A 12,812-nucleotide genomic window follows, 5' to 3' on the forward strand; every position below is an offset into this window, starting at 1 on the left:
GATAACATAGTATAGTATTGATACTATTTGAGTACCATATAGTGAGAATGCCTGCATCCCAGATTTGCAATTACACTTTTGACTTGACCTTAGGCAAGTTATCTTACCTCTCTGGGTGTGAGTTGCCCCAAGCATTAAGTATGGATAATATATCCACCTCAGAGCACTTTTTGTTTTAGCTGAGATTTATTGAGCGTCTGTTATACGCTAGACACTGTCATCACTGCTTTACATGGATTAACTCATTTAAACCTCCCTGTGAGGATTGAATGAAATAAATCATGTAAACTGTATAGCATATAGTAAATGCTCATAAATGTTGGTTATTATAAAAGAGAAACAGCCTGGGTATAGCTATGAAATTCTGCCTCTAAAACACAGGTCTTAGGTTCCTATTCTTGAGTTTTCTTTCTACAGGGTCCCCCCATATTCCTTATTCCCCAGGAACTTGAGCCTTCTGTTGGGGCAGAAGGATGTATGATCTGGGTCTTAATAATTACTCCTCTGCTTAATGGTCGGTTTAGTGTTCCTGTCCCCAGACTTTGCCTGACTTGGATGAGTCCAGCCACTGTGGCCCCAGTGACTGAGTACAGACCCCTCCTGTGGGGGATTGGGATTCTTCAAAGACCCATTTCTCTGCTGATCCCAGAAACAAGATGAGCTTTAACTTTTGCTCAGGTGCATGGTGCCAATGACAGAAGAAGCTCTTTAACTGGCCTTTATTTAAACTGACTTGCTGGCTTAACCAACCCTCTGTAAAACTGACTGATGCCCTGGCACTCTTTCTGATTGAGTCATGTAAGTGGGCTCAGCTGTCTTGGAGCCAGTTAGCTCCCAAGACCCTTGTGTCCTTTTCCCCTTTGCAGGCTGTTCTTGCTAAAGGCCAATCAACACTGGCGTTTAGCTTTAACTCTGAGTTTTGAGGGTTGATTCCTTCAGTCCTTTGAACAATGCTTTCCAACTGCTAAGCTGAGGCATACTGATGTGCCCTGAGTGAGTTACAGTTGCGCTGAGCTATTGATCCTTCCAGGTGGTCTGCTAGATAGGCAGCCAGAGTCCATGGGCAGTTTTTGCCTCTGGCCATGAATAAACTTGTCATTCCACTTTGATGTGCCATGTAAATGTTGTCATTTCTCACCTGTGTTGTACCCTGGAAAAATCAAGAAGTATGTTTAGAGCATTCGTTATCAAATGTCTTTTAACTATGGAGCCACGATATATGAATCAGGTTAAAAGTGAATCTGATTTCTTAATACCACTCAACTGTATGCTGTAAAATGTTTAAGATGGTGAATTTTATGGTATGTGTATTTTACTACAATTAAAAAAAATTTTTTTTAATGAATCTGCTTTGAGTAAAATGACAGCTAGGCCCTGAAACCTTGGCACCCTTTCAGCAGACTCTGAGGGCTTCAGGGAACACAGCTGAGAAAACACTGCTTTAGAGCAGGAATTGGAAGCCTCACTCTCCCCTTGGGCTCTGATGTCTGCAGTTAGTGCATAGCTCTGTGAAAGCCAGCCTTCAGCAACTCTGCAAGGGGGCAGAGGGCCTCCTAGGCCTTCCCATGGGACGTGTTGACTCTTCCTAACACTGTGTCCTCTGTTAACTACCTCGGGCACTCAGTGCCAATATAACTCATCCCTGCCTTTCACTTTCCCGGCACATTGAAAAATCACCTGTCATAAACATATATAAATATGTACTGAGAAGGTTTCTCATCATCCTACTCTATATATGTATATTTATCACCCAGCTAAAATATTCAGTCCTTTTGAAGGGTGTAAAATAAAAAGAAAACCTCTTCCTGCCCATTTTTAGTCCCACATCTCCCCAGGTAAAACCATTGCTGACAGTTATGTATTTTTTTAATGAGGTATAGTTGATTTACATTATTATATTAGTTTCAGGTGTACAACATAGTGATTCAAAATTTTTATAGATTATACTGTATTTAAATTTATTATAAAATATTGGCTACATTCCCTGTGCTGTACAATATCCTTGTAGCTTATTTATTTTATACATAGTAGTTCATATCTCTTAATCCCATACCCCCTAACTTGCCCCTCCCCACTGGTAACCACTAGTTTGTTTTCTATATCTGTGAGTATGTTTCTATTTTGCTATATACGTTCGTTTTCTTTTTTAGATTCCACATATAAGTGATAACATACAGTGTTTGTCTTTCTCTGACTTCTTTCACTAAGCATAATACCCTCCAGGTCCATGCATGTTGCTGCAAATGGCAAAATTTCATTCTTTCCTATGGCTGAAGAGTATTCCATTGTATATATGTGCCACATCTTCTTTATCCATTCATTTGTCGATGGACACTTAGGTTGCTTCTATATCTCAGCTATTGTAAATAATGCTGCTATGAACATTGGGGTGCAGGTACCTTTTTGAATTAGTGTTTTTGTTTTCTGTGAATATATACCCAGGCGTGGAATTGCTGGGTCATATGGTAGTTCTATTTTTAGTTTTTTAAGGAACGTCCATACTGTTCTCCATAGTGGCTGCACCAATTTACATTCCCACCAACAGTGCACGAGGGTCCCCTTTTCTCCACACCCTCTCCAGCATTTGTTATTTGTGGTCTTTTTGATGATGGCCATTCTGGCAGGTGTGAGGTGATATCTCATTGTGGTTTTGATTTGCATGTCTCTGATGATTGGTGATGGTGAGCAAATTTTGTATTTTTTGTGTCTGTGTATCCTTCCAGAAAAATCTTTGCACACAAAACCATCTATCTGTAATATAAACAGGGCATTTTACACGTGTGATTTTACACTTTTCTCGTTTTACTTAATAGGATATCTTGGTAATTACTCCATATCATCACTTAGCATCCTATATCAAGCTTTAAAACAGCTGCATAGTATTCCATTGACTGGTTGTACCATACTTTATTTAATTACTCCTCTAATGATAATATTTAGGTTGCTTCCAGTGTGTCTGAAGAGCAAAGAATTTGAAACAATCTAAATGTTCAAGGAATTCATTAAATCAACTCTAGTGTATGATATATTATAGTGTAGTCTTTTAAAAATGATGTAAAAGTACATTCAATGCTATAACAAGCGTTCCCTATGTCTTTTTACAGGAAAAACGAGTTACAAATTAGTTTGAATAGTTGACTTCTGATGCTTAAAAAAAATAGGAGCAGGCATGCATAAACTAGGTGTGAAAGGGTGTGCACTAAACTGTTAACAAAGCTTCTCTCTAGGTGGTTGCATAATAGGGTTTTCAGTCGTTTTCTCCATTTTGCTTATGCATATTTTCTAAATTCTCAAAAATAAATGTATATTGCTTCAATAATAGGAGAAATAATACAATAATCGTTACTTTCTTTAAGACAAGTTCACGTGCACCCTGTGCCACGGCAGCCACACTCTCCTGTCCCTACCGTGCTTATGGCATTCTACTTATGGTGGGGGAATAGCTGTAGGGGAGGAAGAATAATTTTCCCTCTACCCTTCTGGGAAGACATGTTGGGGATGGAGGTGGGACACAGGTGCCCAGCTTCACACACAGTTATCAGCAGCACACGCCTCACACTGAGGATCCAGCCAGGCAGTGTCTCCAAGAACTTTCTAGGTTCTTGGCTGAGATCGCTCCTCTAATAGAAGACATTGATGGGAGAAAAACAAACAGAAGTTTAATAACATGTATACCTCCTGTATATATGAGAGAGACCCAGGAAAACTGAGTAACTCTCCAAAATGGCCTAAGCCATCTCCTTAAATAGTATCTCCAGCTGTCATTGCCTTCCTCACGGATAAGAGTTTCTAGAGGTTGGGTCATCCTCTTCCTGGTGCAAAGAGGGAGATACCCTTACAAATGGAGATTTCCTTTATAAATGTAAATGTCCCTCACAAAAGGGTAACTTCTATTCATTTTCAAAGCTTTTCCTGTGTCTGCTCTTTCCTAAAAATAGTCAGCTTAAAATAATCCTTATGCCAAAGATGCACATTTTCAGGTGACATATTCTGCTCCCCTTCACAACGAACCTGGGCCTTGCACTGTGTGAGCTCCCAGTCCAACCAGTGAGAGCAGGGAAGGCAGCTACACCAGAGAAGCCTGAGACTAGTGTGGGGAAGTAGGAACTGACCACTCTTTTAGGCTCACACATGGAGTGCTGAGGGGGACCAAGCAGAGGGAGCAATCCCTAAGGAGTGAAACAACAGTAGTCAGGGCAGGCTTCACAGAGGAAGTGGAAACTGGAAGAACAGTAGGATTTGCAAAGGTTAAGAGGAGGAGGGTGCGATTCCTTCAGGCCCTGGCAGTATTTGATAAGGCAGGAGCAGTAAGGTCTGCTGTTTTGTCACATCAGCTGATTGGTCAACTGGTCACCAAAGAGGTGTGGTGAGTGACTGAGATCATTTGCTTTGCAATCTGACACATGAGTTTAAATTTCAGCTCTGTCATTTACTGGATATTTGCCTAGGGAAGTTAACTTTTCCAAAGCCCGGTTTCCTTGTCTCTAAAATGGGAATTATAACAGTACCTACCTCATCAGGTTACTGTGAAGGTTAAGTGAAATAATGGATATAATATGACATAGCACAGTGCCTGACTGGCACATAGGAAAGGCTTAACATATGGTAGCTGTAATTATTAATCCAAATAAAGAAAACAAAATATGTCATAGTATTTAAAGATTTGACTTAATAATAATGAACTCATGTGAAAGAGATTCATAATTCTTAGAAGTAGATGGATTTTCTGAAGGTCTCTGAGGTGAGGTGGCAGAAAATTCTATAGCATATAGAACCCAAGCAGGTGTCTGAATTTCTAAGTGAGAGAAGAGAATCGTACATAGGATGGTGGTTAAAAATATTGGCTTTGGACTCAGGAAGACAGAGGTTCATGTTTCTGGCTCTGACATATGCACTGTGTAATGTTGGCCAAGTTCTGCTTTAATTCTAGGCCTCAGTTTCCTCATCTGAAAAATGGGAGTAATGACACTGTCTACCCCTAGGGTTGTTAATATTAGGATTCAATGAGATAACATGGGTGAATGGCTTAGTGCTTGGTACTCAATTTATGCTCGGTTCATTCATTGAACAAATGTTTGTAGAGCACTTACAATGTGCTGAGCTTTGTGCTTAGGCACTGGGAATATATTGGTGAATGAGACAAATGGGGACCTTGCTTTTAGGTAAAGTTTTCAGTAAATGAGAACTACCATTATGGCTGCCATTACTGCTGTACAGATATTCCTCACTATCTAAAGTCTCACTATCTAGATATTCATTACAATAACTTAAAAAAATGTTTATCCCAAATTCACTATTCAAATTGAAAGCCCTCAGGTGAAAACGTTTGAGTTGCATGGGAGTCCCATCCAGAGGACATAGAATGTACCCCTCTCTGGATAGGATAGCATCTTGAGTTCCAACTGATTAAAAGCATTGTATATCATCACTATCATCTCCCCCACCATTTTCCTAAGAGTTTAGCCTTTCATGAGTCCCAGTATTTGCTTATTTCAAGTACCTGGGGGCACTATCAACCAAGGTCCACGTGGACCACATCTTGAGAATCTCTAACTTATTATTTCATTGTTTATTTATATTACAGTTTGTGTTCATTGGAGTTTAGGAAGAAAATATACTTTGTTTCTGAGGTTGTAAATTATTGCATCCCAAACATAAAAATACCTATTTATGAGTTTCTTAAGTGTTAAATAATTAGATATCAACATTTTAAATGCTTTATGTTACTAACACATACTTCATGGATGGATGTATATAGTTGTTTAAGAGTGTTTTAGTAATATTTAGGAAAATTGGTTGGGGTTTGTGGATGTTTTGTTATTTTCCCGTTCAAAATAATGGAACATAGGGTTCCATTTTATGTTAATTCACTATATAACATATTCTCAGTAATGTTTTATATTTCAATATGCAGAGGCACCTGTACTAGAACCACTACTACAATATTACTTCCACTCACTACCTAGTGCTTGCGAACTAAGAATCTCTATCTACTGACTTCCACCAGCTACTGACCTCAGCATTACATTTCCAGTCTTTACAGAAGCTAATGTTGCCCTTTTCCTCTTCTTTATTTGAGTATGGTCATGTGGTTGGGGGTGGGGCCTCGTCCTCAAAGTAAAAGGCCGGAACCTTGTTGACCTTGTTGTGGCTGATGTCCAAGGAAGACTGCCTAAGGGTAAAGTGTACAACTTCAGTCACATCTTTTTGTGGCTCTGAAGCCAAGCCAGGAAGACAGTGATCCCCAGAGCCAAGGCTGTTGGCAATGAGGAAGGAGACTTCATATGGAAAGGTGGCTAGGATGACCTTCTCCAGGGCACCAGCCACTGCCTGCTGTGTGTGTATGCACGTATGTTTGTCTAAGCATGTTGTCCCCTAGGGTACTGCAAAGGCACATGGTTGTTTTGGCAGGTATTGATAAGTACCTGAATGGGTAGATATAGAACAGAATTCTAGTTTTATTACTGATTCAAAATGTTTTTAAAGGACCTGTTCCTGGTGAAAGGACCAAGAGCATGTTCCTTAGTTGAAAGAGTTTAGGGGAACACTGTCTGCAGTATCTCCTGGGGATGTGGTCAACATATAAAAGGCTCCAAGTAGTCCTACAGTAAAGAAACTGATTACTCTTTGCATACCAGGATTTTCCCACACGCTTTTTCTTGGCTCACAGAAATCTTTTCTGTGTGGCAGCCCGCTGAACACTATTCCACAACACGTGTTTTGAGAAACCCTCTTGTATATTGTTGTAGAATGCGGTATAACAAATGCTAATGCACTTCCTGACCCACCCATTATCTTCCCACTCCCTCCTGCCCCATCTTTCCTTATGTTTCTCTCCTCCCACCCCATTCTTCTCTCCATTCCTATCTTTCTTCTCTTCCCTTCCATGTTTATTGACACGTTATTAAGAGATCTGATCATCACCAAAAGCATTTCAGTAGTCCCCTTTGCATTGATACAATGCTGAGGGCTGTCAAAAGGTGAAAAACAAAATACTCTCTGCCCCTTCCACTCAGGAGCTGTCAGTAGCTCACAGATCTGGGCTGGGTGAATATGCAGCTTCTTATAACGTAAGTAATCTACACGTGAGCAAATGGCTGAACACATGGCATGTTCATGGAGGGGATGGGAGTAATCATAGTGAATTACAGCTACACCTGTATCAGTACCAACAACTTGCCAAACACAGCTCAGCAGGGAGAGAAGAAACAGTTGTTTTTCGCTGTATAATATATGCCATCGTACAGCCAGTGCTGTATTCTCAGAGGGACATTGTGCAATTTTCAGATTCTGCCACATGCTGCCTCCCTTGCGAAGCTACACAAGAATTAGGAGGTTTGGTTTCTAATGCCAGCTCAGCCGCGGACTTGCTGTGGGACCTGGAGCAAGCCACTTGGCCTCTCTGGGCCTCAGAGGAGGTTTCATTAGATGAGCTGGGAGTGGCCCTTCCCTTCCTGGCCTGATATTCTGTGATTGGTCTGACGGAATTGCTGTCCCTTGGTGGTGGCTTGGGGTGAGGTGGGAGATGAAGAGGAGATACTTCCTCCCAAAACCTCTTTCTGGTTTTGAAAAGTTCCTTCCCAAATGTCTCTTGTGAGGGGGGAGACTGACAGATTTGTAAGTGGGAGCCAATTGCTGGTGGGTGTTTGTGTGTCCATCTCCATATCTCGTTCCCCTCCCCCAAACTCCAGCACTGCTTTGTGCAATCAATATTGATTTTAAAGCACATTTGTTCATATGCCATTTACATTCTGAGAGTAAGCTATGGTGTGCTAGTCAAGAGAACAACGTGTGATATTTACCTGGCACGGGAGATACCATGATCACAAAGAGAACGATGTGTAACAGTCGAATAACCATAGCAATCACTTATCTAGAATTTAGACATAGGCAGAGCTCCAGGAGAACCTAACATGTATTATCTCACTTTAAGCCTCACAACAATCCTGTAATGAATGTCAATTCGAATTATCCCCATTTTACAAGTAAGAAAACGAAGGCTTGGAAAGATTCCATGACCTGCCCAAAGTCACACAGGTAACTGGAGGAGCCAGCTTTCAAACCTAGCCAGGCTGACTCCAGAGCTCTTAACTAGTATGCTTTTCTTTTAACTGGATAAAACAGGTGCCCTGGGAAGTAATCAGTTATGGAGAGGGGAGGGATAGAAGGAGGGAAACACAGCCCAGGCTGAGGGAGCCCCGGGCTGGCAAACGTTCTCTGTCACAAACTGGCTTTATGTAGAAGCATTGGATGCAGTGGTCTGCCACCTCTACTGGAAACTCTGTTCTCTGGGAGGCTGGTGGGAGCAAAGTGGAAGGGCTCTGCAGTGGCCACATCAGGAAGCTTTCCCAGTGCTGTCTGTACACGTGACTGGCCAAGAGCTAAACCCTGAAAGATAACGAGCTTGTCCTTGGCACTTCCTATCTTCCTTTCAGGGCCCTTGTCCCTCTCTGCTCAGCATCTGTCGGGAACCTTGTGTGCGTATGCCCCCTCTGGGATCCCAGGTCCCTTCATGCTGGCACTCAACCCATCAACGTGCCATCCTCAATAGTTCTCTGTGCTCCAGATCTTTCCATCCTAATTCCTCCAGTTAAAAATCTCCCGATCCTACATCTGTCATTGACTAAGGTGATAATAGCAGTGGCTAACATTTATTAATCATTTTCTATGTGTGGGGCTCTGCTTTAGGCATTTCCATGCAGTATCTAATTTAATTCTTATAATCCTATGGGCAGGCAGTCTTATTGTGTCCATTTGACAGTGGAAGTCACTCAAGTTCAGAGAGGTTACTTGTCCAAGGTCAACCAATCAGTAAGTGGTGGAGAAAGACTCACACCCAGGTCTTTCTAACACCAAAACCCATGTCGTGTCCATGTCTGTTAGTCTATATTACCTCAAAAGTACTGTCAATAACCAGAATACCGTCTGCCTTGTTGGATGTTACTTTCCTATACAGGATATACATGATACAATTCCTCAAGATTGAAAAAAAAAACCCTCATTATTTTCTCCATTCCTTCCTTCAACTCATTTGATCCAAACTTAACACGTTTTTCTATTTGCCTCCAGAGTTTACACTCACGTGTGATACTTTCTGTGCCCTAGCTTGGTTAATTCAAACTTTGAGTACTGCTAAGTTTTCTTAATCTTGCCCTGATATTCTTTCTGTTGCTCTTTCATATTTTTTTTTCTCTCAAGAACTGCCTGGCATCTGCCCTCATAATTCTCTTACTGGCTTTTCCTCGTCGCCACTCACTCACAGGTGGAATTCATTTGCTGTCATGCTATTATTCTTGTGAGGCAGGCAGTACTATTGATATTGGCCCCATTCGATAGATGAGAAAACTGAGGCTCAAGTGGCTTAAGTGACTTGCTCCAGTTGGAAGGTCTTCCCTAGTACTATGAGGTATAAGCAAAAGTAGGGGTTGAGAGTGCCTGAGATATATGGGGGCTTCTAAAATATAAATCTGACTTAAAATCACACCATTTTCTGGGTGTTTTCGCTAAAGCACCAGGACTAGAATGGGATAAGCTGGGTTAGAGGCCTCTAACGGGCCGCAAATCTGCTATTCAACTGAGTGAAGGTGAGTTTGATACTTTAGGCATCATTCAAATATAGCAAAGTAAATCGCCTGCCACTCTGAGACAAAGCCAGGATGAGACTTGGTAGTTTTTTAAAACAATAATCTTCTTATTCCTGGGCTGGATCATCCTGATACCCTAATGAATGCAAATGTCAAAGGAAAACACAAGGCTAACAAACATAGACGTTGGTGCTATGAAGAAAGAGCTGCTTTGGGTAAGACCCTACCTTTTTCTCAGTACTTAGCTTCACAATATTCTAGAAGTAGCAATTTTAGTTCTCCGAGTAGATAAAGGGCTAGTAAGTAGGAAATCTGAGAACAGGTCGGGCCTAGGAGAAAAAAGAGCGTCTTTCATTTTCATCTGACCTTCCTGGTCAGATTTCTCCATTTAAGATTTTTTTTTTTTTTGCGGTACACGGGCCTCTCACCATTGGGGCCTCTCCCGTCGCGGAGCACAGACTCCGGACGCACAGGCTCAGCGGCCATGGCTCAGCGGCCATGGCTCATGGGCCCAGCCGCTCCGCGGCATGTGGGACCTTCCCGGACCGGGGCACAAACCCGTGTCCCCTGCATCGGCAGGCGGACTCTCAACCACTGCACCACCAGGGAAGCCCTCCATTTAAGATTTTATTGGAATTCTCTCTATACATACTTGTCCTATTGCTTGGCAGGTAGTAGATGTTTGGTAAACACTGGCTGTCTAGGTGGATGAGTGGATTTGAGCAGCTGTTGTATGTTGATGGCTTGTTCTGGATAATCATTCAATGTGCTAGCCTATGCTGTCCTTATCAGGGACACCATAGAGCCCATAGTGCCCAAACCCTAGACATAGTAAACCACTTCACATGGTATGGAAAGGCAGGAGGTTTAGGGTGATTCTAATAAACAAAAAATAAAACTTCCTCCTATTACTGAGTACCTTTCAAATAAGGACTTGGCTTCCTGTTGAAATGCAAATGCTCCTGAATGAGATGCAAAGTGTGGGCAAGAGAGCCTTCCCTGCCTGTGCTTCTCAGATTGACTTCAGAAGCAGGGAGACTCAAAGCAATAGGTTAAATAAGGCACATCTTCCTGGAGTGTCAATTTTTATTCCAAGATTTGAGGAAAGGGAAGTTAGGTAACTTTAGATTATTTAAACCATCATTTATATATTGAAGCAAGCATTAGTATCTGTATTAGTCAGCTAGGACTGCCATAACAAAATACTATAGACTGGGTGGCTCCAACAACAGAAATTTATTTCTCACAGCTACAGAGGCTGAGAAGTGCAAGATCAATGTGCTGGCCAGTTTGGTTCTCCAGTGAGGAACCTCTTCAAGGCTCACAGATGGCCACATATGTCCTCACGTGGCAGAGAAAGAAAGCAAGCTCTCTTCTTATAAGGGTACTAATCCCACTGTAAGGGCCCCACCCTCATGAACTCATCCAACCCCATGTCCAAATATCACCACATTGGGCGGTTAGGCCTTCAACTTATGAATTTGGAGGGTGGGCACAATTCAGTCCATAGCAATATCTAGTAGGACAGACTGTTAAACTCATATATTTTTCTTTTGTTTTACAATAAAACAGGAGACATCAAAATAATGCCAATCTTGCAACAAATCACTTTGGGCTATACCTCTGATGTCCTGGGGGATATTTTTTCCTTCTCCTCTGCCCAGGAGTGCTTGAGGTGAAGTTTAAGAACTGTCAGGGTTGCATAAGCTGCTCCAGTATGAATGGTGCCACTTGGAGTTGTGCTCAGCAGGAGCCTTAAGCCCTATGAAGCTGTTAGGAGTAGTTCATACCTGGATATGAATGAAATATCTGAGAGGAAATTTTGGTGACCATGAGTAGAAGCAGATGTGATAAGGCTGAGAACAGGAGAACACTGAGGGAAAAGAAGGGGAAGAACTGAGAAGCTGTGGCCCTTGATCATTATCTTCCCCTGTTTTAATTTGTTTGGGGGAGGGCTGGCCTTCCTGGGACCTCTTTCCCATCTAATTCCCTGATAATTTCATAGGATGTCAGCTGTACTTCTAAGATGGCCCTCTGATGAGTCCTAGGGAAATATGTTAATCACTAGATCCCAACAGGTTTTGTTTCTGGGGCTGGGAATGAGGGGTATTGGACAAGAATCCCAATGCAATACTCTTTAAACTTTCTACAAAGCACATGTGGCCAAGATCACTGAGACTCCCACCCCCACCCATATTCAGTAAGCAGTATCCAATAAGCACATATTTCTTCCTTTACTCCATGCAAGTCAGAATTAAATGCAACTTATTAAATGGTATCCTCCACTTATTAGTGTATTTAGGATTTCCTGAGTTTTGCTTTAAAATCTTCCTCGTAGGTGCTCTGGCCTGCCTAACTCATGCAACTTCCTTGATTTGTATAGTTTTCACGTTTACTTCCTTTCAGTCCCTTTACCCCATCCTCTACTTTCAGAGACACCTTCCCCTTTGGTACCGCCGTGCACTTAGAAAGGCCTCTTGCTCCCCTCAAAGTGTTTGCTCTGACTTTTCCAAGTTAAACCACTGTTTCTTATTAATTTCATTCACTAAAAGTAATTGACACAAGACCTATGGTATCCTGTCCACAACCAAGGCTACTTTAGTTCACTTGAAAGAACTGCTTCCTTTATAAAAATTCATTCATTCTCTTAGCAATAATATTAACAATAGCAACATTAGCCATCATTCAGTGAGCACTTGTGTTATGTTTCTTTTCACATTTAATCTTGCAAACAACCTTATGTGGCAGGTATTAGTGTTCTCATTTTAGAGTTGAGGAAACTGAGGCTCAGAAGAAATTTGCCCAAGGTTTCTGCTAGAAATAGTCCCCTATTCAAAACTACCTCTGCTGCTAACTTGGTACAGTGCCATTCCTTGGGTATGTAACTAAAATATTTATATTCCTGGGATAGGTAACCCATTAGCCTCTTTCCAGGCAGCAAAATGTCATCATTGAAAGCACAGGTCATGGCACTGGACAGATTTGGGTTTGAATTATGGCTCTGCTGGGTGACTTTGGAAAAGTCACTTTATCTCTCTTGATCTATTTCTTTTTCTGTAAAACAGGGACAATAATTCCCATGTAACAGAGTTATTATAAGAACTCAGTGAGATGGTATCCATAAAGTACTAACAGAGTAAGTTCAATAAATGACAGCTTGTCATTAAAAATCTAAGATTCAGATTGGAAATAATACAGATCCTGCCAAATAAGGAGTAGAGCTTGACT

The sequence above is a fragment of the Grampus griseus genome (assembly GCF_964374135.1).
Source record: "Grampus griseus genome assembly, chromosome: X".
Taxonomy (NCBI): Eukaryota; Metazoa; Chordata; class Mammalia; order Artiodactyla; family Delphinidae; genus Grampus; species Grampus griseus.